Below are 27,670 nucleotides of genomic sequence, written 5' to 3' on the forward strand. Positions count from 1 at the left end.
CCAGCTTCAGTCTCCTCATCTGTAAAACAATACCTGCATTATGGGTTTTTGAGAATTAAGTTAGTTATTACCTGTAAAGTACAGGATAATGCCACATAATGCCTGGTAGATAAGCATTTGTTAAATAAAACTCCAATTTCAGGAAAAAAGAATACTGAAATGTTAATTCTAAGAATACCAGCAGTTACGTTAATCAACCAGTAGATAAGTTTGTTTTTTTTTTTAACTCGCCAAAAGGCAATCGCCCTAAATCAAAGTAATCTAAACACTTCCCTCCTCCAGGTTTTCTCCAGTCATTAACTATTCAAACACAACTAGTGGTCATGACAACTAATCAGATACCTCTTTTTTAAAATTTGTTTTTGCAATTATTTAATCAGACTTTTTTAAGACTTTGACCTTTATTGCAGTTTCTTTCACCTTCCTTAATAAGTTTTAAAAGGCCTTCAAAAAAAAGACACAGTAATGACTGGCAAGTTAAACATTGGAGAGCGTTGCCCATTCAAAGGTTGGATTTGGCTGTGAAGGGCTGGAGGTCACCTACAGCTATGACTGTCATAGTCCCAGGCGGGCTGGTTGGTCCCTAGTCTCCCAGACCCAGGTTAAATTCGGGGCCACTTCAGGAACTTCACATGCAGTTTGATTAGCATAGACTATTCCAGACTCCGCAGCCTCTTTCTTCACATACAACACATGGAGTCCCCAGGCAAACAGGAGCCGTGAGACTGGAGGTAAACTAGGTTCTCACTAGAGCATTCTAGGATAAATTCCCACACTAAATTACCACTGACAATCTTAGAAACTCTGGATAAGATGGAGTCATTATGAAAAAGATTAAATAAAATATCATCTTATGTTTACATGTCATAGTAGCTTTTTAAAGCGTTTTCAGTCTCATATCATGAACAGCCTTAGGAACGTAGCAAGGGTAATATAATAATTATTGATTCCGTGACAATCAGCATACCGAAGATGACAGGTCATAACAGAAAGTTAATTATAAATAAGTATATCTGTGGATCCTCTGACCTGGCAGCTTATCTGAATGAGTGAACTACAGGAAGAACTGTGTTCTCCCTATATCTTTCCTGCACTTCTTCAGTACATGTACCTGCCAAGTACTGAGCACTGACAATTAAAGCTTTAATTATCTTCTTTTCTTCTCATTTTCATTTTTCATGAAGCTGTAACAATAAAGAGGAAAATGGAAGTCATGCAGAATCTTACCACCTCAAGGCAATTATTTTCATTTCTACATATTTCCTTCCAGACTTTGTCCAGATGTGTGTTGGTTTTTACATAATTATCATCATAGTGCACATGCTTTTTTAAAAAAATTAATTATTTTATTTTTGGCTGAGTTGGGTCTTCATTGCTGCGCACGGGTTTATCTCTAGTTGTGATGAGCAGGGGCTACTCTTCTTTGCAGTGTGCGGGCTTCTCACTGTGGTGGCTTCTCTTGTTGCGGAGCGTGGGCTCTAGGCACGTGGGTTTCAGTAGTTGTGGCACATGGGCTCAGTAGTTGTGGCTCACGGGCTCAGTAGTTGTAGTGCACAGGCGTAGTTGTGGCGCACAGGCTTAGTTGCTCCGCGGCATGTGGGATCTTCCTGGACCAGGCCTTGAACCTGTGTCCCCTGCATTAGCAGGCGGATTCTTAACCACTGCCTCACCAGGGAAGCCCCTGCATGTGCTTTTGAATTTTACATTTTCTCTTTTTATAGCAACACTTGTTCACGTTGTTTCATAATCTTCTCAATTATTATGGCTTTTTATTCCTGTTAGTTGGTGTGTGACAGTTGACTTAGTCATTTAGCCATTGGTAGACATGTAGATTGTTTCCACTGTTTTGGGGTTTTTTTCTACAAAAGTCATAATGAACTTCTGTGTTTTTATACCGTCTTTCTCATTATTTCCATGTGATACATTCCTTAGAAGATTATGGGTTGTGGCAGACTGTATGTTCTAAAGATGGCCACAAAATATCTCCCAACCCCATTGCTCTTCTGCAACGAGAACTTGACACTGTCCTTAGACCTCCACAGGCTCTGTGACTGCTTTGACCATCGAATATGGCAATAGTGCCATAGTGCACCTGTTTCGGGTACAGCCCTTAATTGGCCTAGTAACATCTATTTCCTGCTCCTAATAAGTGCAACTTTCTTGAGATCACCATGCTATGAGAAGCCCAAGCCACATAAAGAAGCTCTGGGGTCTGAAGCCCCAGGTGGACAACAAGAAAAGCCCAGGAGCATCAAGACATCAGATCCATGAGCAAACACGCCACCTCAGAAGTGTAGGGGCAGACCTGACGGCCCCACGTGAAGGCAGGCGGACAGACTGCCCAGGGGAGTCCTCCTCAAACTCCTTACCTGTAAAACCGCATGCAAATAAATGGTTGTATTAAGCCCTACATTTTGTGATAGTTAGCTAGTAATATGTATTTGAAACATAGGTCAAAGATAAAAAAAAATTTTCCTAAATGCTGGCAAAAGCATTTCTAACAGGATCGAAACAGTTTATACCAGAGGTCCCCAACCTTTTCGGCACCAGGGACCAGCTTCACAGAAGACAGTCTTTCCACAGACCGTGGGGGGCGGGGGGGTCAGGGCATGGGGATGGTTCAGGCGGCAATGCTCCTCTGAGGCTAAGAGAGCCTCACGTCTTATTCCCCCCACTTTAAGCTCTGCTCATCTTCAAGCAAAACTAATACTTACCATTCACCTACTTTGAATTTAAACACATGATGCTCTTTGAACTCACGTGAAGAAAGGAACCAGAGAGGACGGAGTGTGTGGGGACACCTGCCCAGTACATTAAAGATAAACACATGCTTGAATCATACATTCATTCCAAAACCTATTATGTGTTAGGCATATTGATTCTGCCAGTTAGGACTGAGTATACAGTGACAGAAACTAACTCAGACTGGGCTCAGATGAATGGGAATTTATCAGCACACAGAATTGAGGACTGGTTTCAGGAAAGGCCTAACTCAGGGCTCAAAGAGCGCGAAGAAGAAACAGATTTCTCTGTTGGCTGACTCTTCTCTCCTCTGTGTGCTGGTTCTGTTCTCAGGCTCTGAGTCGCTGGTTGAAGCAGTAGCTCCAGCCTCACAGCCTCTTAGGTTCAAGTGCAACGAAAGGGAGAGAGAGAGAGCTCCAGAGAGCTGCAGCACAAGTCCCGGGATTCAACGGCTGGACCATCTGAGGTCTTGCGCCCATTTCTGAACCAGTTGTGGTGGCCTGGGGATGAGGATGTACTGACTGGCTTAAGCTGGGCCCCAAGTTCTATGCCCGGTGCTGAGTCAGCGTCACTGGGAGCACAGGGACTAGAAGTGGGGGAGGGGGTACTCTGCCCAAGATATGCTACGAGCGACACATTCTCCCCCCTTGCAGGAATTCTCTGCAGACAGTAGGGCATCACTGAGAGCAGTATTGGTTCACAACCTCATTTGACTAAATACTCAGCTCACCCCCACCCCTCTATTTAATCAATGCCTCCCTCTAAAAGTGTTATCTTTACGCCCGCGGTCCACACTGCTTCAGCCTTCCTTTAATGCGCTGGATGCGAGGATATTTCTAAATATTTGGTCACGTCTCCTTTGAGATGCCACAGACTACCCTTCTCTATAGGAGGAAGCAGCCTCTAGGGGAAGGAAGGAGGCCAACAGATGAAAGGTTACTTCTTTCCTTCCACCCCTAGGAAGATTCATAATTAGAACCTTCCTAGATGTAAAGAAAAAGGGCCAGAGCCAGCTTTCCAAAAGCGGAGGGACAGGTATTTTCCCAAAGGAGGGAGGTGGATCAGACAAGTCAGTAAAGTTCCCGCCCGTTACAGGATCCTCTGATTCACACCCTCTCTCAGAACAGGCAGGGTTTGGTTTTGTTTTCAAGAAGGGGAGAGGGCATTGGTTCCTGACAGGCAGGGAGCAGGGGAGAAAAGTCCCTTCGGGAAAGAGGAAGGGGCGGGGCTGGGAGGGTGGCGGGACCCACTGCGCCCACTTCCCAGCTGCAAGCGTCAGGCTGCTGCTTCTCACACCCCGCTTGGATTCTGAGCATTTTCATAAATCCGCAGAATTAGCTCAGATCGTCAGCTTGTACTTGACAGCTTTATTCCTTCGGCTCTTGCAAGGGAAAGTAAATCAAAGCTTGACTGCTCAGAACGTGGCAGGAGCGTGTAATAAAGACGTTCCGCAAGGTGGGGGGCAGGCGTGGGCAGCCTCTCAGGGTCTACCCCAGATCCAGGCCGCCTCCAGGGCACGTCGCAAATTGTAGGAATTACAATTACACCCTCTCCACGGTGGACTATAAGAGCAGCCCTCAAGCCGTGTCAACGGAGAAGGAAAGGCTACGCAAGGAGAGGACAGAATGAGAGGGAGATTTTCCAGGTGCAGGGTGCCCTGGCTGGAAAGCCCTGACACGCCAGCCAAACGCTGGAACCCATACAGGCGAAGTGAAGAAAGCAGTACAGCTTACTTCGGGGGGTGGGGGTGGGGGGCAGGGCAGAGGGTGCTCTGCAGGGGGCGTGGGCGGAACAGCATTTCAGCGCTGAGACTCCCCAAAGCACCAGCAGAGAGCTGGGCCCTCAACACGGGTTCAACTAAAGCACGGTTTCAGCCTTTGTGCTGATGTTGCCTCATTTCACGTTTTATTTCTTATTGATCCACTTGTAGGTCAGAAGCAATGCAAGAGCCACACAAGTTACACAACGCGTATGTTCTAAACAGTCCAGTCTGCCGAGGGCTTTGCAAATAAACCTGCTCTTCCCTGGCCCTTCTGCCTTACAGACCTCAGCCTCTGTGTAAGGATCCAGGATCTCTCAGGTCATATTAAAGCCCAAATTTCATCCTTTATCTGAAACACAGCACTTTGAGAAATGGGAAACATGTAATTTGCAACCTGACAACGCTGAATTTTACCTGAGCCCTGGGATCCTGGAACACGTTGGTGAGGATTAAGAAATCCCCCAACAGTCTTTGCTTAATGCCAAGACTGGTCCTTTCTCATCTGACTTAAGATGCCCCCTGTTCACCTGTGACAAGGCCAGACACAGACCCTCATGATCCCCTTTCTTTGCCTCATAAATGATTAGCTGAACTGCTTGTCCCCATTGATCAATGCAACAAAACACTGTTAACCAAACTTTGGTTAAGCTCTCTCCTTCCTCCAGGCCCTTGAACTTTGGCCCACCCTCAGCTTCTGAGAATAGGCTGACCTCAGGGTCAAACGTTCTCTGATCTACCATCCGCTCGTGCCACTCTTTCATCCCACTTTCCCGAGCCCAGCTCTTTCCAGGCTTGTTTACTCCTCTCTATAACGAGGAAAATTTTTTTGCCTAACTCTGAGATGTTTGCAGATCTATGGTCACAGCTCTCTCTCACAGCAGTAGTTCCTCTCACCCCTTGCAATAATTCTTTTGAATACAAGTATCACCTTACTAAGTCTGGAATATATATGTTTTGGACAAACCAGAAATGAAAGACAACCCATCAGCTTCCTTTATGAGCATATGCTGATAGTAGAAGTTTTTTTTAATAATTGTTTGATTCTTCAGTCTCCTAAATGGGTTTCCAGAGTGCACTGACCATTGTGACCTCTGACAAATAATGAATAGGGTAGATTAGTCTAAGTTAAATGCCTATCATGTGTTAGGCACTGTTGTGTTTACATGTTATCTCATTTAATTTCCCCAGTTTCCAGAAGAGATAGGTACTAATTTTACTTTCTTTTACAAAAGAGGAAACAGGCACAGAGAAGTTAAATAACTTATCCAAGGTCACACAGCCAGTGAATGGCAGAGCTGGGATGCAAAGTCAGGTCGGTCCAAGGCCACAGTTCAGGCATTTAGCCATCATGCCATGGGCTTTCCTGGGGATGACTTCCTGGGATGCTCCTTCTAACAGCTGGCACCCCTGTGGATAGGAAGCATGTGAAAAAAAGAAAGAAAGAAAGAAAAAGAATCCCGACAGCTGTCAGCTGGGAACCGGCTTGGCCTCCACAGCTGGGAACTGGTTTTACACCTACCAATCCTAAACCGTTTCGCAGACTAGCACTGTCTCCTGAGATCACTCTGTGGGGTGAGACAGAGACCACTCTGCAACTGTGCCTTTAGCACAAGCCAAAACAGCTGAGAGAACCACAGAAACGAGCAGACAACCACCCCCCATCCCCTGCCCCCGCCCCCACCCCGCCTTCCTGGTTAACATGAGCAATTACCACTTCTTTACGGGTGACAGCGTTAGCTAGATGCCGTTCCTGTCACCTCTTCGATGAAAATCATTAAGATACTCAATCACCAAATCATTAAGATACCCTCACTTTCTTTTTTTTTTGATACCCCCACTTTCTGACAGCACCCAATCCGGAGCAATCCTCACTCTGCTGAACGCTTCCCAAAATCATCTAACAGAAACCCCAATCCTATTATAAGCCCTCCCAATTCTCTCTTGTCTAGATGCGGCACCGTTCCACGGTGTTTACAGTCGCCCTTGCTTTGTTTGACTACAGGTGGGAACCTGGCGGGCTGTGCGCCACCTGGTGGTTGTATCATGTAATCGCAGGAGCTTTGGGAAGTTCCTCAAAGCCCACTCCCTTTCCCCTCTCTGCTTTGCAGACCTCCTCCTTCCCTCTTCTTAACCTCTCCCCCAGCTCTCTTCCCCCATCCCCCAGTGTCCCTCTGGAAAAGGCTTTATTTCCTTTGGGATAGTGTGAATTGTTTACCATACTGAAGAGGTCTCTCTAACTTAGTTATCTTCAACTCAATTTCACCAGCTGCGGAATCTCAAGCCTCAGCCTTTACAGTCCCTGTGCTTTCTCAATACACCTGAAAAGGGAGGAAGGGGGTCAGCAGAGGCCTCTGTGGGTACAGTTAGGCTCTCTCTATGGGAATAGGAACTCCAGAAGCATCTCTACCACAGCTCCTCTTCCCAAAGTTTGCACCCTTGAAATGAAGGATAAAACTGTTCAGTTAAATTATTCTTCTTACTAATATTCCCAAACACGAATCACAAAAAGACACACACACACACACACACACACACACACACACACACACACACACACACACTCTTGGGACTTCCCTGGTGGCGCAGTGGTTGAGAGTCCGCCTGCCGATGTAGGGGACACGGGTTCGTGCCCCGGTCTGGGAAGATCCCACATGCCGCGGAGCGGCTGGGCCCGTGAGCCATGGCCGCTGAGCCTGCGCGTCCGGAGCCTGTGCTCCACAACGGGAGAGGCCACAACGGTAAGAGGCCCGTGTACCGCAAAAAAAAAAAAAAAAAAAGAATCTGCCTGCAGACGCAGGGCACATGGGTTTGAGCCCTGGTCCGGGAGGATCGCACATGCCACGTAGCAACTAAACCTGTGCGCCACAACTACTGAGCCTGAGCTCTAGAGCCCACGAGCCAAAACTACTGAGCCTGCGTGCCACAACTACTGAGCCCACACGCCTAGAGCCCACGCTCTGCAACGAAGACACCGCAATGAGAAGTCCGCGCACCAGAACGAAGAGTAGCCCCTGCTCGCCGCAACCAGAGAAAGCCGGTGGGCAGCAACAAAGACCCAACGCAGCCATAAAAAAATAAATAAATAATTAAAAAAATAAAAACCTCTGGATTAGTGCAGAATATTGTCTCTAAATTTAAAAGTTTATTTTTGTTGTGACTTTCTTTTATTACCTATAATAAAACATGTCCTACGTAACAACCCATGGCTGTGGCCCAGATGAAATAATGACAGCAGCACATTTCTGGAACTTTTTTTGGTTACATGAATATAAGATGGTGATGTGGAAACTCAAATGGACATGATGATATTACTGCAGCAGGCTAAAGGCGATGACTGCTCTACATGGCAACGCGGTAATGAAAATGGATGGCATCGTCACGTACTAACTTCCGTTATAATTACACCACAGGACGTTTCTTAAATTATGTGATTGGAGCACATTAATACAGTTTTCTATGACACTGCTTTACCTACTTCCTAAAGCAATCCTCTCCTATGGTAAAAATCAATGTGAATTTTTTCAGATTTGTATTTTTTCTAGATATTTTCAGGTTATTTTAGAAAACACAAAACCTGTATTACTTAATGAAATGATAGGTTTTTTTAGTATATGATGTGATATTTTCTAATAGTACTGCAATGACTGACAGTTCATGTCTATACATCACTTTTAAAGTTCCACAAATAATTCACTGAGAAATAAATTCTCATGTAAAAATTAAAATTCAGAAAAATACAGAGTAAATGTTAAAAGTCACCCATCAGTCCCAACCCCTCCCCCAAATCTCACTCCCCTTCCCTACAATAACCACTATTACCACTTTTGTGTGCTCCCTTCCAGATCTTTTTTTTTGCATTTACACTCACATATACGCACATATTTTGCAGATAACAATAGTAAATGTTTCTTCCATATTGATGCGTTTCAGATACACTATTTAATTCTTGTAGGGGAGGCAATATTTTACCTCTACCCTCTTAGAGTTTTCATCTGGGCGTGAGAATTAAATTGACATGAGGCAGATTAACCAGAGAAAAGCATACAAATTTATTTAGTATAAGTTTTATGTGACATGAGAGCCTTCATAAGGAAATAAAGACCCCAAGCAGTGGCAAACCTAAATGCCTTTACACTAGATTGAACAATGACAGGCGATTGTGGAAAAGCAACTAAAGGAAACGGGGAAGCTAAAGAAAGCTAAGAGTTATTTTAACAAGGTCTGTTTGCAAAGAAGTCTCTTGCCCTCAACTTCCCACCCTTGATGATACGGTTGTTGGACGTCTCCCATAGGGCAGTTTATCTCCTGCTTTCAGGAAGAAAAGGGGGCCAGTCAGAGCATCTGCTGTGTACCTTTAGCTCGAAATCATCCTCAAGCCAAAGTGGCCTGTTTTGGGGTGGCATATTTGGCCACCCTTCATCTTCACAACAACCTTTGAGGCTCATACCATCAGTTATCCATTTACAGATAAGGTGCCGGAATCACAGAGGAGGTAGCTGTTCAAGTTGCACCACTGGTGAATAATGAAGCCAGATTTTGAACTCAGGCTCTCTGGGTTCTGTCCCAAACTCTCAATCACGACCCTGTATCGCCTGCCAGTGGCCAGTTCAGTGTCACCCCAGATGCTTTTCAGTCTGCTAACCACAGGAGCTGAGTGGGCTACATGCTCGTGCTATGTGGCTCTTCAGTGGTGGCTGATGAGACTGCAATGGTGGTCACCCCGGTAACATTGTGCACCTGAACCTGGGCTGTTGCAAAGCTTTGCTGTGGTCTAAACACAATAGGAACACAGTAGAAAGTGCTAGTAACTTGAAGCAACAAATGGAGTAGATCTAAGCTTTTATGCACTGTCAAAAACTAGGGTGGGTTTCTCCAAACTGCAAGATTTACTTAACTGTCTTTGTCAGTTGGGTAAAATTAAATTTGGGAATATTTCTTCAAAATCACTTTCTTGCCACATTGCTGACCCCCAGTGTAGTTCCCCAAATACTGCTCCAATTTATCAAGAGTGAAAAAGTAGGTTTTTCCTTGGATCTCATTTTACGCTGCTGTCTTTGTTTCATCTATGTAATGAAGATAATTCTGGCCCTATTCCTTCAGAAAATTGAGGATTGTATTGGAGGACATATAAGTGAAAGCACTTTATAAGCTGCAAAGTGCTCCTCATGCCTGTCTCTGACAGTGCCCCATGCCTTCCTCTCTGGGCTGTAAAAGTGGATGAATCAGCTCTTAGCATCAATCATTAAGAAACAATTAATGAAAGTGCTCAGATATGATTAATGCTTTCTAAATAACATTCAACCAACACAGACTCTACCTCCATAACCTCTTGTTACGAATATCTGGTTCAAATGTTATAGTGGTAGAATGTTATTCTTCACCACTAATATAAGCACATTCCCTCCTAGGGAATATAAAGCAATGAAATAAAAACTGCATTAGGTGCCTTGCACTAGTAGGCATTCAAATATCTATTCAAAGAATAAAAAAGAAACACTGGTCCCAGTCCAGCCCTATGAAAAGCTGACCACTGAAATTTATCGCACTTTCCATATGCATCCATTTTTCTCATCTTAAGATGGAGAAAATAAAGTCCGCCATCATCTTTGTCTCTCAGAGGTGTCATGAGATTGAGATCATATATGAAGTACAATATATAAATTTAAGCTATTGCTTTTTTCTTTTCCATTGTGGTTTATTACAAGATATTGAATATAGTTTCCTGTGCTACACAGTAGGTCCTTGTTTATCTATTTTGTATATAGTAGTTTGTATCTGTTAATCCCAAACCCCTAATTTATCCCCCCTCCTTTCTCCTTTGGTAACTATAAGTTTGTTTTCTATGTCTGTGAGTCTGTTTCTGTTTTGTAAATACGTTCATTTGTATCATATTTTAGATTCCACATATAAGTGATATCAAATATTTGTCTTTCTTTGACTTCATTCACATAATATAATAATCTCGAGGTCCATCCATGTTGCTGCAAATGGTATTATTTCATTCTTTTTTATGGCTGAGTAATATTCCATTGTATCTATGTACCACATCTTCTTTATCCATTCCTCTGTTGATGGACATTTAGGTTGCTTCCATGTCTTGGCAATTGTAAACAGTGTTGCTGTGAACACTGGGGTGCATGTATCTTTTCAAATTAGGGTTTTCTCTGAATATATGCCCAGGAGTGAGATTGCTAGATTATATGGTAACTCTATTTTTAAGTTTTTGAGGAACCTCATACTGTTTTCCATAGTGGCTGCACCAATTTACATTCCCACCAACAGCGTAGGAGGGTTCCTTTTCCTAAGATATTATTTATATATGTATTTTCCATTAAGGCCCACATAGGTAAGGTGAGTTATCATCAGTGTGTTACACAGGGCATCGATGGAAATGGGAGCTGGCAGAGCTCAGGTCTTGGAGTTAAGCAGCGGGACCAAGGCCAGGTAGGCAGTAGGTAAGGCAGGGAAGTGTGTGTGGGAAGCCTGAGAAGGAACAGCTGGAGGGAAGCAGCATTCAGAGCTCAGGAGGTCTCACCAAGTGAATGGGAACTAGTCAGTGCTGGGAAGAGGGTAAAAGGCAAAGGACTCATCAAAGGTCGGCCACAGCAGGCAGGAGACTGGCAATCAGTGAGCGTGAGCTAGTCCTGGTACGGGAGTTGGTTGCACTTGCCCTGATTTACCACGTCTGTGTCAGAATTCCATTGAGCTTTGCTCCGTAAGGTTTTGCTGACATGTGGAGCTGAAGGTTGAAGTCAAGAGAGAAGCGGTCACCATCCAATCAGCCCATGTTGCTTGTAGCTGTTGCCATGTTATAGGTGTGTGTTCATGGCCCCATCTGCTGCTAACAGTGAGTCATTCTTGCAAATAAAATAAATATCAATACATTTACATGCATCATATACCTTATACAAATCCTGCGAGTGGTGTTACAAAAAATAACACATTTGGGAAGCAAAACAAATGCTTAGGTTGGCAATTTCTTCACATGATTCTGGTAGTGCTGTTAACCTTGCTGGGAGATATGACTGTTACCTTATTCAAATACTATCTACTAATGTTCACCCACGTTTATTCAGTGTTTGGATATCTGCCATAGACTGTAGTTCTCTGTAATACCACTAAACGTAATATTTATTAATTATTAAATAAATTTGTTTCCTATATCCATAATTGTGAATAAAGAGTAGGAATAATGTTGGCAGTATTTTAAGAAAAACTTATGGTTTCAGGAATTCTTGGGAATTCTGATATCTCATCCCTAAATCCCAAAGATTAATATCTGTCAGGAATTTGGAAACATTAATGTTCTTTGTTGTGTTTGGGGTGGGATTAAGGCTTTGCAAATGTGGAGAAGCAAGACCCTACAAATGGCTGTAGGTTCTAAGTGTAACATGGTGTGAAGTCTAAAGGTGGGAATGGTAGGGTGAGGCGGAGTGTGGTCATTGTTCTTCCATCTATGGAGGGTGGCTTATAATTAGAATATTCTTCCAGGTTAAGTGAAATCTTATGTAGATTAAGATGCTTGTGTAGGTTATATAGGTGATAAATTCACAGGGATGCAGAAGTTTTATTTAATTTCTCCCTGTTACTAGAAATTTTACAGAATCCCAGAAGGTGGGATTGAAAGGGAAAGATGAACTTGATATTTACAGAAAGGTCCTTTGTTAGAAATAAAGATTCATGATCATGGCAGAGCTGATTATATGTGTCCACCAAACCATTTCATTTTCTTTTTGAGCTCAGAGGAAGACTACATTTCCCAGCATCCCTTACATAAAACTTTCTCACGTTCTTTCAGTCTGGCTGTCTCTCCATCTGCGCTGCTGGAAGTGAAGACTCCAAGATGGCAGAAACACGTGATAGGAGAAGCGCCAATCCCTGAATTTGCTGCTTAGAGAACAGCTGTCCTGGAAAATGCTCTGACCAGGAACATCAGCATGAATGAAAAACAAATTGTTATACTGTTCAGCCACTGAGAGCTCAGGGTTTCGTTTGTTACCCGGTATAGCCTAGCCTATCTTAACACTGTGCTGTGATCTTCCTTACTCTTCACTGGAGCGAAGGAACAGCATGTGGGACGTACAGTGTGGTAAGTGACTATAAAATAAGGCACATTCATACTGTAGTCTGTGCGGGACATTACAGGAAAATGCATTCCCCACATGTGGAAATGATGTGTCCCCTGAGACATCAGCAAACAAAACCCACATCTAATGGATTTGGCTACTATCAGTTGAAACAACTCAATAACTAAGAGCTTTTTCCATCAAACCGTGTGCCTCCATCAGTGCTCCTCTGCCCTACTTGTTCATTATGATGTAATAAGTTGCAGTGTATTGTTCTTTGTACCATAGTCTCTTGGGAATGTGGTAGTATAAGACTCCATCTTTGTGCCCTGCCAAAGTTCACTTTTGGACCAGACCCTGACTGTGAGGTCCCCACCAGCTTTCTGCTTCCCAGGAAGACCTTCTTTAGCAGCCGGCAAGGCTTACCAGCCAAAACTTCTCACACAGCCCAGTTGTCTTTTAAATAGTTTAGAGTAACTTAGGCCTTAAAGTAAGCAGATTGTCAGCAATAGGAAACAGCTGAAAGGGGAAAGCATACTGGACAACATTAGTGCAAGAGAAGGGGGGCCTATAGCCATCACGCAGCAACACTAGGTGTCTTCCTGGGAGTGGAGCCCTGGGAACTGAGAGGGGCTGCATGACTGCCATTTTCTTGACTCGGGGTTTGATTTAGTCTAGAATCTGACTCCTGTCTTGACACCAATAGCACTTACGCAGATAAATGTAAGTGCGACAGTTTATCAAATTTAAATAAAGATCTAAGGTCAGATTCTTACTTAGATTTGGTGTTTCAGGGTTCAAAGAGATAAGATAATCTACTCCAGCAGACAAAGCTACTGGGGACTTGTCAGAACTGGAATAATTCTACAGGCTCTTGAGAGAATGGAGAAGTGAGAATCAGTTACCTTCAAGACTGCATTTAAAAGCATTTATACAAGGGATGTCAGTGACAGCAAAATCATTTGCTGAAACACATTCTGAATCTCTGGCAGTCTCTCAGTTACAAATACTAATTTGTAAAAGTCCCAACTGAATGAATGCTTTAAACAGCAGTTTGTTTTTTCCTTTTTTTTTTTTTTTTCCCGGTACGCGGGCCTCTCACTGTGGTGGCCTCTCCCGTTGCGGAGCACAGGTTCCAGACGCGCAGGCTCAGCGGCCATGGCTCACGGGCCCAGCCGTTCCGCGGCATGTGGGATCTTAGCGGACCGGGGCACGAACCCGTGTCCCCTGCATCAGCAGGCGGACTCTCAACCACTACGCCACCAGGGAAGCCTTTTTTTTTTTTTTTTTCCTTCTTAAACCACACTGGAAACGCCCTCCCTCACTTACAGCTCCCCGACCAAGGCAGTTATGAATGAGCTGATGGTGCCTCCTGGTGGCCACCATGGAGAATCACCTGGCACAGGTGCTTCCTTGATTTGTACTGGCCACCTCTTTACTCTTGTACCGATGTGCAGCATTTCTGAAAATCAAAAGTTAAAAAGTTGGATTTATGTGGTCTATATGAACTTATGTGTTATGGGAGTTTTCATTGCTAGAGAACTAAAACGGAAAATCAAATCTTTAATTGTATTTCACACTCTTCAAATATATATTTCTAATACTGGGCACATAGTCTTTAATTTTCTTCTTTTCCTTCACAGCTTGACCAGTGGACATTCAACTGAGACTTAGGAGGTGTTCCTTTGAGAACCATCTCTGTTTCAATTGTTTTCTATTAATGTGGTCTTTATTTTTTAATTTTCTCTGATTTTTTAATTAAAATAAGAGAAAACAGAGTAAGGTATTAAATCATATGGGCTAACTGCCAAAGATGACATCCTGTAAAGTTGGCTGGCAGAAACCTCAAACAAGGGCCCAACTCCAACATTTTGCTGGGTACCGTTGTTTACCATGTAAAAGTGAAGGTTTGAAATGTGCAGTGGTTGAAAATCAGTGACTGTTATATTTTATTTTTCTTTTTGGGGATTCTATCCTGCTTTTTTTTTCTTTAAATGGAGTTAACTGCATTCCAGACAGCTTTTTCTTCCACATGTATACATATCATTTTAAGGAAAATATTTCGTCCTCTTCTGCCTCTTTTTAATTCCCGGTACAGGTGCAAAACCACTGCTAATAGTGGTTAGGAAAAAAAGCCATATAAGTCCTGAATGAAACAAGACTTTCTAAAAACTTAGGAGTGTCGACCTCTAAAGCCTTTCAAGTACCCAGATGTTTCTTTTCATCTTGTCAGAAATTTCCATGTTCGTTTTCATCCATTTAAAAATCTACCCTGGGGACTTCCCTGGTGGTACAGTAGATAAGACTCCATGCTCCCAATGCAGGGGGCCTGGGCTCGATCCCTGGTCAGGGAACTAGATCCCACATGCATCCTGCAACTAAGAGTTCGCATGCCACAACTAAGGAGCCCACGTGCTGCAACTAAGGAGCCCTGGAGCTGCAGCTAAGGAGCCCGCCTGCTGCAACTAAGACCTGGTACAACCAAATAAATAAATTAAATAAATAAATATTTTTAAAAATCTACCCTATTTTTCTTAAAGTGTCAACTTTCAAGATAAATAAAAAGCTGATTATATTTTAAATCGTTTTTTGTTTTTTCTATTATTACAATAGAACGGTTTTAAATTTGTTTTTAAACTGCAAACATGAAAGTCTTAAGTGATAGCATGGCTTAAAGAGTCTTTTGTTTGAGGGCCTGGGAACTAAACGTCATCTATTACATCTATTACAATGTTTCTGTATAAAGATATACATATTCTAACTCCTGAAACAATGAACAGATGAGGACTTCCTGTGCTAATTTATAAAAATTCTAGCTGATTTGACTCATGCAGAGATATACTTATTGGCATTTTAAATAATAATAATTATTATAAATATTTATTGAATGTTTTCTGTCTTCTAGGCGCTGCTTTAAGAAGCTTATAAGCATTGACTCATTTAATCCTCATCACGACCCTATGACAGTTACCTCTCATTATCTTGTTTTATATATAGACAAGGATGCTGAAGCACAGAGAGGTTAAGTCACTTAATCGAGCTCACAGAGGTATTAAGTGGGGGAACAGTTTGCCTTTAGAGCCACTGTACTCTGCTCTTTTACAGAGTTTATTTTGTCACATAGGCAGTTAACTACTGAGATTCATATTCAAGCTCCTTGAAGGGAGGCAGCAAGCCTTACTCATTTTTGTTTCTCCCACAGCGTCCACCCCTAGCAGATTCTCAAAAGAGAGTTGTTGACAACTGAGCTAGTTGGGGATACCGCTCTCTAGTGGTTACTATTGTCCATCATACACAAGGTTTCTGTGTTCTTAATATGCCCCCGAGGGACATACTTTAGCAAATGTGAAAAACCTCAGTGCTGTAAATGTTGATTTAATCCAAAGAGCTGACGAGTAGCTTGGGATGCTGGCCTAGGTGAGTCCTTCTAGCCTCCACTGGGAGTTGACTGGGAGGGACACAGCCCACAGCCCTTAGCAGTATGTGACCGGGTCAGGGGGCACCTTATACCCGATGCACCTTCTTTGCTCTGGTCCCACCCATTCAACCTTCATGTCTCTGTTGTAAAACCTTGGGTTCTACCTGCTGATCACTGCCAAATATGGTGAGGCCAGGACACTGTGTGTGATGTGAGCTCTTATGGAAGTCACCTAAGTAAACAGAGAGGGCATAGTTCCTGGGTTTCCCTTTTGAAGTGTTTTGCCACACGATCGGGTGGGAGTAAGGGTGGTGGGAGATGCTTCTGGATGCTGTCTCTAGTGCGTGGGGCCCGCTGTTTCCTCCCCAGCACTGGTACAGACGTTAAAGGCATTATGTGTTGAAGCCAGAAGCTGTCCAAGCAGCTTACTGACAGACAGCAATTTGGGTACAACTGGAGACTATACTGGAAGAAGCAACGAAGAGAGAAGAGAGTGCACAGGACGCGATGCAGATGAAGTCTTAAGCCAGATGGACATGGATCAGAATCCAGTTTCTTGCCACTGCCAGGCCCAGGTGAATTTATGCAAGTTACTTAAGCTCTTTGGCCTCAGTTTCCCTATGTTGTATTAAAACTGAGATTAGTAATCTAGTTCACAAGGTTGTTAGGAGAAGTAAATGAGATATTGTGAGTAAAGAGCCTGCCATACAGTCACACATGATACATATTGTTTGACTTTCCCCTGAATTCCCTTCCTGTACTTCTGGCATATGAAAAAATGATGAGGTAGAAATAGGCTGAGTCCAGAAGGGGAAAATAGACTAAGCTTTCCTGGACTACATTTTTATGTGGATAAAGATTTTTGCAACTGCAAATACAGGCAGCCCTTAGTACCCTTGAGATATTCGTGATATTTTCCTCTGATGTTCTTGTAGCTCCTGAGGATTGCTGTGGGCTGAGGGTGAGAGACTGACTTTGTGAAATGCTGCCCATCCCCCCTCTCAGAATCAGGCAGGACTCTGGTGAGTTTCAGATGTTGCAGAGAAAACTGAACCATAGCACGGATGATATTAAAGTTTGTTTCCATTCTAACAGTCTATGAGTCTAGAACTGAGCATCAGTTTCCTCTTATGGATAGGTTGCTGTGCAGATTAAATGAAATACTTTATGTAAAGGATGTGAAATGTAGAACTCAGGTGATACGGTCATGACTGCATCATCACTATTAACAATGGCTAATTACTGACTGGGACATCTAAATCTGTCTGCTGGAGCCAGGGAAAGTTGGTGAGGATTGCCAGGCTACCTTTTCATCTGTTTAAAATGCATAATTAAAATACAGAGTAGTTTGAACTTGGTGATGAGAAAGCTTTTCTTTCACCCTCCCAATACTCCTTACTGTGTCTGCTTTGTTTTCAGAGGCTGTTAACATGCTGACAGCTACTGAACTGCTGTTTACATTTTGTTACTCCTCTGATCACACACCTACCATGACTCCCAGTTGAAATTCCTAATGGAATCCAAGTCTGGCAATTGAGCTGTCCACCAGCCGGCCCCACCCTATCTTTCTAATTTTCTCTCCCATTTCCTGGAGCCCCTGAACATCCTCTCTAGTCAGACTGGGCTCTTTATTCTCTCCAGAATGAACTTGTAAATTCTGGCCTTTCAGAAATGCTGTGCCTGAAATATCTTTCTCCTTTCTCATCAGCAAGTCTAAATCCTTAAAGGCTAAGGGACTACAGCCTGATCTTTACATGCCCAGCTCTGCCTGAGTTCGTCATCCCAGCCCTGCTGCAAATTATTTATGAGACTTTGAGCACATGACCTACCCTCCCTGCGCCTCCGTCTTTACCTGTAAAACAGAAGTCACAGGAGCGCCCACATTCTAGACCCATTTTGAAGCTTAAAAGACAATTTATGTAAAGCACTTAGAACAGTATCTAGTGGGTAGTATGTAGCCAAGAAATGTGAGCTGCCATTGCTCATGCTGCTTTCCTGGACCTGAGCCTTTTGTGATCGCCCAGTGTCACAATGACTCCTTTTTCTAAGTTCACGTATTGTCTCTGCTACTCCTTTGCCACATATTTGTTCATTCCACAAATATTGGTTGGATGCCTACCATGTGCCACACAATGTTCTCAACGCTGAAAACAAAGCGAAGGCCTTGGTTTCATGGAGCTTGCATTCTAGTGGGGAGACGGGCAGTGGACGATTAAGTAAGTGAGATGTATGGTAGGTCAGGTGGTAATAAATGCGACAGAAAAAAATTAGGCGAGGGATTGGGAATGATGGTGCGGGCATGGCGTTGTTATTTTATATCGGTTGGTCAAGGAGACTCCTTAGAAAGATCATCTGTGAGCAGAGCATGGAAGGAAGGGAGAGCTTAGATATCTGGGGAAAGAGCGAACAGCAGCTAGTGGGAGGACCAGCAAGAAGGCCAGGTGACCAAATCCTCAGAGGGCAGGTGGGGAGAGGGCTGGGGATGAGAGGAGAGCTCTAGTGGGGGCCTTGAAAGCCAAGAAGGACTTTGGCTTTTCATTAGAAGAAAAGCAGTTTGTACATTTGTGGCTTTTTTTCCCCCTGGGTACTGTCTCTATCAATTAACTCCCATATGCTCAGCTTCTCCCTGTCTATTGTTTTTTTACTTTTCCGCAATGTAAAACAAACTTAGGCGTAGTTATGAATTTAGGAATTTCATCCTCTGGTTTGTATCCCCTCATCTGGAGATTGCGTCCTCTCCTCACCTTCGATTTCCACAGCAAGGTCCTCGAAAAGGTGTGGTCATGTGCTTCCCCGTCTTCCCCGTGGCTCTGCTGAAACGGCCCAGGTCAAGGTCACCATTAGACACTTTCAAACATTTATCTTCCTTGGCCTCTCTGCAGCATTTGAAACTGTTAACTCTCCTTCCCCTTAGTTTCTAGGACACAGCTCTTTCTGACTTTCTTCCCACCTTTCTTTCTTTCCTTTTCCATCCCTGTATCAGTAGGGATGGGTTTGGCTGCTCAGTGATATCAATCAAGAATCCAGGCTCTTTCCTTTGGACATGGTTTAGTGGTACCTCCCTCTGTGGACACAAGGTGGCGCTGAAACCCCTGGTAGGTAATATTTGTACCTACCACCAGGACAGTGTCCCATACATTTCATGCCATTTTACCACTGAGGCCTTTCCTGACTTTCCATATAAAATGTTACTGTACCTCAACCCATTTTCCCTATTCCCCTTATTCTGCTTTTTCTTCTTAGGGATTATCAATAGCTGACATATGCCTTTATTTCTTTATTATCTTTCTCATCCATGAAAAAGTAGACTCCATGAAGTCAAGGATTTTCTTCTCATCTGTATCCCCACAGCCTTGGCACCTGGTAGGCAATCAGTCCCCGCTTGCTGAAGGAACCAAAGAATCTCATTTGTCAGCACTGGGTCACAAGTCCACCCTTAGACCCACATGGAAAGGGGGAGAAGATTGCCACGATTGGCTGGGACCAGCCACAAGGGAGAATGGCTACTCGGTAACCAACCAACAGAGCCATACTACCTTGGCCAGTTTTTTATTTCCCTACCTTTTCATTTAGTGTTAGCATGCCTCAGGATTCGTTCCTTGGCAGTTTTTTATTTACACCACATTCTTCTTGGGTGATTCCATCCCTTCCTTGCTGTCACTTACAGACTGGTGCTGCCCACATATATGTTTCTAACTCAGCTTTCTCTCTGGGGCCCCAGACCAGTCCTAGGGTGACCAGCTGTCCTGCTCTGCCTGGGACTCTCCTGGCTTTAGCACTGTAAGTCCCATGTTCCAGAAAAGCTCTCAGTCCTGGGCACCCGGGAGGATTGATCACCTTGCAGACTGTCTACACAACATCCAAACCAGAACTCTCTTGAACTCCAGAAGTATATCAACTGCCTCTAGAGCTTCCCTTAATCCCAGAGTCCCTTACTTACCTCAAACTCAAGGTGAACCCAACTGGAATTTATGTATTCCACCCCAAATCCTCTTCTTGTACTTCTCTAATCAGGGGAGTATTGCCACTAATTACATATAGTTTTTCAAGTCAGAAAACTAGGTGTTATCATCAAAGGAAAAAGTCCACAGTGCATTTGCCTTAGTTCTCTGCAAAATTTCTAGATTTTACCAAAAATCTGAAAAGGCCCCTTAGAGTGTGGTGCTCAGGTAGAAAAACAGCTGACTGCCACATTTCTGAGTATAATGTCTCTGCATCTCTTGAATCTGTACTTCCTCTCCATTCCTGCTACAACTTTAATTAAGATCATCCTTTTTGCTGGGGACTAAGCAACTGTCATCCTGCCTTGTTTCTTTGAGTAGTCATACACCTTCCCTTTCCACAATCCATTCTGCATACCTTAAAAGTCTCATCTTAGTTCTTGATGCTTAAAATCATCAATGGTTCTCTTTCATGAGTCCCTCCGCCAACCTACCTCTTCCTCCTTTTTCCAAAAATTTCCCCCTTTACTCTCTTGATCTGGCCACACTGAACTACTTCAGTTTCCAGAACACATCCTGTACTCTCACCCCTCCATCTTTCTCCTCCTGACTCCTTTGACTTGAAGTTCCCCTTTCCCATTCCAGCCTAGTGAACTACTAGTGATCTGTCATGCTACACAGTGGTTATGAATATGGGTGGTTAAAGCTCATTATGCCTGGTTAGGGCTGCTCAGCTTTACCACTTCAGAGCTGTGTGACCTTCTTGCCAGAACTGGGAAGTTTAGCCAAGTCCCTGAACTTCACCAAAGCTCAGTTTCCTCATCTGTAACTTGGGGGTAATGTTTGTACCTACCACATAGGGCTGTAGAGGGGATTAAATGAGATAGTAATCTGTTAATAATGTTAACTACTATTATACAAGAATTAATGTCGGCTTCTCTTAAAAGCATTTACTGAACCCTCTCCTTCCCCGGCCCTGAGTTTGCATTAGGAGGACCTCCTCTGAGTGCTTGCAGCACCCTATGCTCAGTGCTAGTGTTGATCAAACTGTAATACAATTAGTCCTTCTACTAATTTTCTCCAGGAGACAATATGTTTCCTGAGGACCTTGACTCATTTATCATTGACTTTTAAGGACTACCTTATGGCCTGGACACACTTCCCTGAAGATAAGAACAGTGTTTGATACTTCTTTGTATCTTCCATAGGCCCTGGATACACTATACTCTCCACGCACGGCTTTATCTACATCTACTGTCCATTTTGCTTGGTGGGAAATATGTTCCCTGACAACTCCTAAGAGTCAGTTGGTTCCAAGTCCAAATTCAGTCATTTTCTTTCTTAGGCCATCTGAATCAGGAGGCAGGGTCTCATAGTACAGACAAGCTGGTAGAACCCAACCCTCTAGAACAGAGCTGGCACCCCTCTGTGGCCTGAAGAAAAGGTGACTACCAAGAAGGTGGGTCGTGAGCTGAGGGAATTTGTCTATTTTAGAGAAATTAAGATATTTCCAGATAGAGACTTCCCTGGTGGTCCAGTGGGTAAGACTCCATGCTCCCAATGCAGGGGGCCCGGGTTCGATCCCTGGTCAGGGAACTAGATCCCACATGCGTGCTACAACTAAGAGTCCGCATGCTGCAGCTAAGAAGTCCACATGCTGCAACTAAGAGTCCGCATGCCGCAACTAAAAGCCCACATGCCGCAACTAAGAAGCCCGTGTGCCGCAATGAAGATCCGCGTGCTGCAAAGAAGATCCAGCGTGCCACAACCAAGACCCAGTGCAGCCAAAAAAAAGAGGTATTTCCAGATAAACAAAAACCAAGAGAATTTGTTAATAGCAGACAAAGAGTAAAAGAAGTCTTTCGGGTTGAAATGAAAGGACACTAGAAATGTTTTTTGGTTTGTAACACTTTTTTCTTATCCTATCTGATTTAAAAGGCAACTATAGAAAGCAATAATTACAAATTTATGTTAATGGGCATAGAATGAAGATGTAATATGTATGGCATTAATGGCACGAAAGAGGGGGAAGAAATGAAGTTATATAAGAGCAAAGTTTTTGTATACTATTGGAATTAAGTTGGTATTAATCTGAGCTACGTTTTTATAAGTTAATATATTAATTGTAATCCCAGAGCAACCACTAAGAAAATAACTAAAAATATATATACCAAAACAAACAACAAGGGAATTAAAATAGTACATCAGAAAAGATCTACTTACACAAAGGAAGGCAGTAATGGAGAATAAAAGACCAAAAAAGACATGAGACATATAAAAAACAAGTAGCAAAATGGCAGAAGTAAGTCCTTCCTTAACAGTATACACTTAAATGGATTAAAACACCAATTAAAAGGCAGAGATTGGCAGAATGGATTTTTAAAAAACCATGGTCTAACTATATACTGTCCACAAGAGATTCATTTTAGATTTAAAGACATAAACAGGTTGAACATAAAAGAATGGAAAAAGATATTCCATGAAAAGAGTAAGCAAAAGAGAGCTAGAGTGGCTATAACAATATTAGGTAAACAGACAATTAAGACAAAAATACTGAATGGTTATGAAAGACAAAGAAAGAAAGTATATGATGACAAAAGGGCCAATCCATTGAGAATATATTATAATTATAAACACATACACCCTAACAATGAAGCCCCAAAATACAGGAAGCAAAAATTGACAGAACTGGAAGAAGTAGAAAATTTAGTAAGTGGAGACTTTGATAATAGCTTCAATAATAGCTAGAACAACTAGACAGAAGATCAACAAAGAAATAGAAGACAAACTACACTACAAAACCAACTAGACCTAACGGGCATCTATAGACATTACACCCAATAACAGTAGAATACACATTCTTCTCAAGTGCACATGGAACATTCTCCAGGATGGACAGTATGCTGGGTGAAAAAAACTTGTCTCAATGATTTCAAAAGTACTTAAATCATACGAATTGTGTTCTCTAATCATAATGGAATGAAATTAAAAATCAGCAACAGATGAAACTTGGGAAATTCACAAATATGTGGAAATTAAACAACACAGAAAGAAAACTGTAAAATTCATATTTCTGCAATTTTCTCATTCTCTGAACACCAACTAGGTGCCCAGTTACTTCTATTCTGACACCATCTATTTGGAGTTAGCATCAGACCCCACAGGTCCAGGGGCTCAATCCCACAGACTGCCCTCACTGCAGACACCAGTCACAAGGACCCGGTCCTCAGGCTACCAACACTTCTGCCCAACTTGGCTGCAAAGTCAGGGGTTCCCACAATCCCTTTCTCAGTTTCAATAAGCCACTACAACTCACAGAAATCAAGAAAGGGCTTTACTTACTGTTACCCGTTTCTTACAACTCAGGAAGAGTCAAATGGAAGAATGCATAGAAGAAGGTACTGGGGAGAGAGGAAGGGCAGAGCTTTCATGCCCTCTCCAGGTGCACCACCCTCCCCCAATCTCGATGCGTCCACCGACCCAGAAGATCTCTGAACCCCATCGTTTAGGGACTTTTATGGAGGTCCCATTATGTAGGCACGATAGACTAAATCACTGGCCATTGGTGATTGAACTCCATCTCCAGTCTGTCTTTGCTCCCGTGAGTTCTGGGGATGGGGCTGAAAGTTCCAGCCCTCTAGTCATAAGAGTGGTTCCTCTGTTGACCAGCCCCCATTCTGAAGCTGTCTAAAGGTCTACCAAGGGTCTTCCCTGGTGGTCCAGTGGTTAAGACTTCGTCTTCCAATGCAGGGGGTGTGGGTTGATCCCTGGTCGGGGAGCTAAGGTCCCCTATGCTTCGTGGTCAAAAAACCAAAACATAAAACAGAAGCAATATTGCAACAAATTCAATAAAGACTTTAAAAATGGTCCACATCAAAAAAAAATCTTTAAAAAACTGCATTAAAAATAATAATAAAAAGTAAAGGTCTACCAAGAGTCACCTCATCAACCTAAACTCAGGGATGGTTGAAAAGGGCTTGTTATGAGGAATGAAAGATGCTCCTATCGCAGGAAATTCCAAGGGTTTTAGAAGCTTTGTGCCAGGAACTGGGGACAAAGACCATATATATATTTAAAAATATACCACAGGTCTGGGGATCCTAACAGTTAAGAGATGCAGCACATGACTAGAGCCCATTCAGTCATTAATAATTAGTCCGGTCCAGGATCCATATTGTATGAAAATGTCTCCAGGGTGAGGCCCCTCAGGTTTGCAGCCTTCCACCCCATCTCATCAGATTCTAAAAGCAGGAGTGCTGTCAGCAATATCTGCTTTTACCCTTTTAGGCTCCTGATAAATTGAGCTGAGAGACAATGTCATCTCTTGCTCTGAGCCTCTTTTGAGGTATTAATGTAATATTGGATTTCCCTTATTTCATAACTCTTTTATTTGTTCCTCTACCCTCAGCTACTATTCCTCCTTCTCTCTACCTATACCCAAACTTTTCCACCTTTGGAAGGGACATTAGGTTTGGCCACTGTGCTGGTTTAGACTGCAGGCAGCAATACTAGTCTAGCAAGTACCTCTGCCCCAGCGCACCCTGAGTCACATAGGGAAGGGTTATAAGATTAGTGGGCTATTTCTAACACCAGGCAATACAGTTGCATTCACTGTTAACCCCAACTTTTTTCAGATAGGGTGAAGGTACAACATGTACCAGGAACAAAGACCAAACACACATATCTTACTATATCAGAGTCTTCAATAAGCCTTTGTGGGAAATCTTTCATAAGACTTCAGAGGATATCTCTGGAATGATCCATCCATCCAAACCATACTCCTGGGAAAACTGTAAAGAAGGAAAATTGAAATGAGCCAAAACCTTTATGCCCTTTTAAAACTCTACAGATGGATTTAATTCAGTCTCTTTCTCATGGGATTCTAAATGTGTTCTTACTACTCCGTCTCTGTTTTCTGCTTGGGTTGAAGTCTTCTCTTATTGTAAAGTAACTTCTATGACAGTAGCAAAATTTTTTTTAGTATTTATGTCTCCCACTTGAAGAAAACTCACCTAATTTGTCTGATTAAGGAACCCAATTCACTGAAATTGTAGTTAAGGAACTCTCTAGGGCCCTGTCACACGTAAGCTTTGCTGCCTTATCACCAATAGTCCTCAGAGAAAATTAAATGAATAAATGGTAATTTATGAAACTACCAGAGCAACTCTGGCTACTACAGCCAAAGGCTCTAATGGCCTTTCGGGTCACTCCAGCAGGAACTCATAGACAATCCCCACATCTGCTGCTCGCTGAATACTCCATGTGTCTGTGGATCTCACCCTCATCCTTGACTCTGTTCTTGTACAGTCCAATATGGCAAAAGGTGATAGAGGGTGAATGCAGAATATCCCAGTTTATAAAATGGGTCCAGCAGCTTTTCCAAAAGGTAAACTATAGGAACCTCTGCATGACCTTCATCCCAGAGACTTTGGCTTATTGAAAATCATACCAATATAAGACTGTCTTGAGCATCACTGGGATGTTACCAGAAATAGAAACATCATGAAGGAGACCATCTTCCCAAGAGCCTCAGACTACACAGCAGGTGGCTATCTATGAGCAGTTTCTACCCAAGACCTGGGAATCAGGATGCAGGCATACCTGGAGTAAGTGACTGCCAAACTCTTCTTGGTCTCTTTCTCTTCCTTTGCTTGGCTATCTTTTCTCTCTCTGTTAGTTTAAACCTCTTATTGCTAAAGTGAAATTCATAAAGTTTCTTCCCTTAATCTTTGTTACTTTGGGAAAATGAGAAAGATGAGCAAAGAGAGTGTTACACAGACCCGTTAATCTAGAATCTTATTTCTCTAGAGACTCAGGGGCCAGCAGCTTGGGTTCTCGGTGAGGACCCTCTTCCTGTTTACACACAGCCATCTTCCTTTTTTTTTTTTTTTTTGTGGTACGCGGGCCTCTCACTGTTGTGGCCTCTCCCGTTGCGGAGCACAGGCTCCGGACGCGCAAGCTCAGTGTCCATGGCTCACGGGTCCAGCTGCTCCGCGGCGCGGACTGGGGCACGAACCCGTGTCCCCTACATCGGCAGGCGGACTCTCAACCACTGAGCCACTAGGGAAGCCCCTGCACACAACCATCTTCTTGCTGTATCTTCACATGGTGCTGAGCAGAAAGAGAACAAGTTCCTTCCTGTCTCTTCTTATAAGGGCACTAACCCCACCATGAGTGCTCTACCCATATGACATAATTACCTCCCAAAGGCCCCATCTCCAAATTCCATCACATTGGAGATTAAGGTTTCAACATCTGAATTTGGGGGGATGTAAACATGCGGTCCATGACAGCCAGTATTAACAGGACTGAGAGGCACTGTTCAAGGTCTTCTGATAAATCTCATGCTAATACTTGTCTCCACAGTCATTTGCTATATTCTCCTCTGTGCAACCACTCACTTGTCAAGTGACTGGAGTTACAAAGGCAAAAGTCATGGGAAGCTTGGGTGCCTGTTCTTTGCAGAGTCTGGGATAGCAATCGTCAGGAGTAACATAGATCTAGTGAACTGAACAAACCAAGATGTGGTAAGACCTAGATATGAGACTCAGTATCCATGTCGACCAAAATTAGGGACTGCAAGACCCTGAAAGACTAGAAAATTTCCACTGAGAACCTGGCAGGTGTTTGTCCCAATGGCTCTTCTGCCCAACCCTCTTGCACAGGACTTTAGCTCCTATCAGCTTTCCCAGCACTGTAAGCAAAATCCAGATGGCTAGATATGGCTGCTAATCTTCAAGAACAATTCTTCTCTATGCCCAGAACGATCTGAATTTTGACAGACCCCTCTTGCTGAAGTCCCGTAAAACAGCCTACTCGGGCTTCCCTGGTGGCGCAGTGGTTGAGAGTCCGCCTGCCGATGCAGGGCACACGGGTTCGTGCCCCGGTCCGGGAAGATCCCACATGCCGCGGAGCGGCTGGGCCCGTGAGCCATGGCCGCTGAGCCTGCGCGTCTGGAGCCTGTGCTCCGCAACGGGAGAGGCCACAACAGTGAGAGGCCCGTGTACCGCAAAAATAAATAAATAAAAATTAACAAAAAACAGTCTACTCTTTTCCCCTAAACTGACTGCACCTCTTGAGATTTCTCATGCCAGGTATTCTCAAATAAAGGCTCATGCTTAGATTCTGTGGTTCATTTTTTTCTACATAAACAATAATTAAACTTTCCAAAATGCCTGAGGGATGCCTAGGGTCCTTTCAGAATCACCACCTGAAAGTCTGATTATGGCAAAGTTGAAGAAACAGCAGTTTATCAAGCCCTGGAGGAGATAATTCAGAAGTTAACACCAAAGCTGTCACAGGGAGGAGACCCACACGTGTATGGAGACTAACTTACTTTCTCTTTTCCCACCACAATCCATTGATCTATGCCCACAGCTGTGCTCGCTTAACAGGAACTATGGCAGATGCCACATAAGCAAAACCGCAGAACCAGCCAGAGCTAGAAAGGCCCAAGATGGGGACAGTCAACTGCCCTGAACCGGCTCCAGCCTGACCATGAGGGCAGCGCCTGCACAGAAGAGCCCCAAAGTGTCTAAAAGTTGCCTTTGCCCCTTACCATGCTAGGACCTCCGCCCAAAGGTGGGACTTGCACGTTGCCAGGCACAATTAGTCCGTGTGCAAGGGAGCTCAAGGGACTGCACATGTTCCAGCTGTTTCTGGAACTTTCCGCCCCTTTCCCAGAATTCTGGTGGTGCACCCACCTCTTACCTCTTAAGTTTCCTGCTCTCCCCAACCCCCC

At 43.5% G+C, this 27,670-nt stretch overlaps 1 long non-coding RNA gene across 1 annotated transcript; it reads right to left on the reverse strand.

Annotated features, from left to right (window-relative positions):
- LOC309829703 lies at positions 1-27,670 on the reverse strand. The gene is made up of 3 exons (XR_014297426.1): positions 27,640-27,670; positions 24,619-24,719; positions 1-19 (listed from the first exon to the last, which is right to left on the reverse strand). It is a non-coding gene; the product is annotated as an uncharacterized lncRNA (long non-coding RNA).

This window comes from Grampus griseus, assembly GCF_964374135.1.
Source record: "Grampus griseus genome assembly, chromosome: 11".
Taxonomy (NCBI): Eukaryota; Metazoa; Chordata; class Mammalia; order Artiodactyla; family Delphinidae; genus Grampus; species Grampus griseus.